This window comes from Nannospalax galili, unplaced genomic scaffold (genome assembly GCF_000622305.1).
Source record: "Nannospalax galili isolate Female #2095 unplaced genomic scaffold, S.galili_v1.0 scaffold788, whole genome shotgun sequence".
NCBI lineage: Eukaryota > Metazoa > Chordata > Mammalia > Rodentia > Spalacidae > Nannospalax > Nannospalax galili.
Window position 1 is genome coordinate 2,369,731 of NW_008359996.1, and position 2,654 is coordinate 2,372,384.

Here is a 2,654-nt window from a genome sequence, read left to right on the forward strand (position 1 = left end):
AGATTTTCTCTAAGTCATGTGTATTTGGCTATGTTTACAGTGCCACACATGAGTTCCCTCCCATTTAAAAAAAATGTCAGAATTTTTCTTTGGCCTGCCTGTGTCCTTATTTAGGATGAACACACATTTCTTTTATGTTTCCCCGGGAAGGTTATACAATGATGGCATGATTGGAAGATGGTGAAAAGAAGTAGGGCTTAGCTGAAGGAGGCAGCTCCCTGGGGTGAGTCCTTGGGAACATCTTGCCCTGGTCCCTCCTGTATTGTTTTTCCATGCTTCCTGTTGGCTGTGAGCTGAGCAGATTCTGCCACATGTTCCTGCCATCAGGATGGTCTACCTTACCCAGGCCCCAAATTGATGGAGATAAAATCAATGGTGGATTAAACCCTCTCAAACCATGAGCCAAAATAAGCCTTTCCTCCCTCACTTTGCTTATATCAGGCATTCTGCCACAGTCAGAAAGTGACTAAGACAGGTGAGTCTGGAGGTGCAGAAACCAGGAGACCAGGTACCTCTGAAACATCTGTGAATTATGTTAAATGAAGGAAGGATATATTCCTGTGTGCATAAGGAAGTAAAAAAATTTATGACTTTAGGGAGCTGATTGGCTTGGAAAAGGCCGGGAGGGGGCATCCGATCCCTATAATCCCTATAAACTGGGATTATAGGCAGTTGTGAGCCACCATGTGGGTGGTGGGAACCAAACAGCACTTGGTACTGAGACTTATTTCTTGGTTTTTGTTCTGAGGCTAAGTGACTTAAGTAGGTGTTATTTGTTTACATCTAGAGATGGCCCCTTGCCTGGCCATATAAGACCTCTGAGTGTTTACACTTGAGCTATTAATAAGTCCGCCCCACTGAAGGGCCAGCACCTTGGTCACAAACTTAACACATGCAAAACAGGACTCTTCATTTTCTCACACTCTCCCTTGTACATTTGAATAAAATGGCATCCCCACTTCCTTTTCCCCTTACCCCACACACAGTGCTGTTGGGCTCCTCCCCAGACTATAAATTATAAATTATGTTTTTATTCCTAGTACCTGTCAACTTCATTCTATGAGTCATTCTGATGAATTACTGAAACTTTAAACCTCTTTTAAAATTTGGTTTGAGGGGCTAGAGAAATGGTTCTTCAGTTAAGGGCACTGACCATTCTTGCAGAGGATGAACATGGCAGGTAACAACCATTCATAACTCCAGTTCTAGAGGATCCAACGCCTACAGGCATTATATGACACCAGTGCACTAACACACATGCAATATACTAATACACATAAAAAATTTTAAAATAAATAATAAAAAAATAAAAAATTCAAGTTCGAGGCCAGCCTGGTCTACATAGTGAGTTCCAGGACAGCTGGGGCTACAGGAAGACCCTGCTTCAAAAAGACAAAAATAAATTAATTAAAAAAAATAAATAATACAAAAAAAATATTTGGCTTGGGACTGGGGAGGGTAACTCATTGATAGAGTATATGCTTAGTGTTTACAGGACCCTGGATTCCATCTACAGATATACAATATATACAATATATAAAGACAATCATTCATACACACACACACACACACACACACACACACACACGCACGCATACCAGAAACTAACCCTCCCTCAATGACTCAACAGATTTGTATTCGTTTCACTTAGAATAAAGTAAAAAATCCTAGTTATTAGGCTGGGGCTACAGGGAGACCCTGTCTCAAAAAGAACAAACAAACAAACAAACAAATCCTAGTTATTCTAATTTTTGAGACAGGATCTCACTATGTAGCCAGCCTTAGCTGGCCTGGAACTCGTTATATACACCAGGCTGGCCTCAAACTCACAGAGATCCCTCTGCTTCTGCTTCATGAGCTGGGATTAAAGGTGTGCTCCGCCATGCCCACCTTATAATGTAGTTGGTATTCATTTATTGTATATGGTATTGGGTTTCATAAAGGCATTTCTTACAAGCATACAATGTACCCTGAACATATCCCACACTCCCCTCTTCTCAGCCCTCACTCTTCCCATTAATCCCCTTTGTTCCCCTACACAGTTTCGCTTTTACTTTCATATTTCTTTAAATTTAAATTTTATTTTATTTTATTTTATGTGCATGTGTGTATTGCCTGCATGTGGGTAAGTGCACCCGTGTCATGCAATGCTGGCAGAGGTCAGAAGAGGCCGTCATATCCCCTGGGACTGGAGTTATGTACAGTTGTTAGCTGCCATGCGGGTGCTGGGATTCAAACCTGGGTCTTCTGCAAGAACAGCCAGTGTTCTTAACCGCTGAGCCATCTCTGCAGCCCCTTTACTTTGATATTATATGTATATATATATGATTTTGATTTTATGTGTCTATATAGTGTAGGGCCCACAAATGAGAGAAAATGTTGCCCATTTGTCTTTCTGAAAAGAGTAAATTCACTTAATATGGTTCTTTGAACATAACTTTGTTCTTTATAGCTGAGAAAATTCCATTGTGTATATATGCAACATTTTCTTTATCCATGTCTTTGTTGATGGCCACCTTGGTTGTTGGTTTCTGTGCTGGATAGCTTCGGTTGTCAACTTGACACACCTTGGTAGCAGGAACCTCAATTGAGAAATTTCCACCACTGGATTGGGTTGTGGTCATGTCTGTGGAGCATTTTCTTGATTGTTGAGT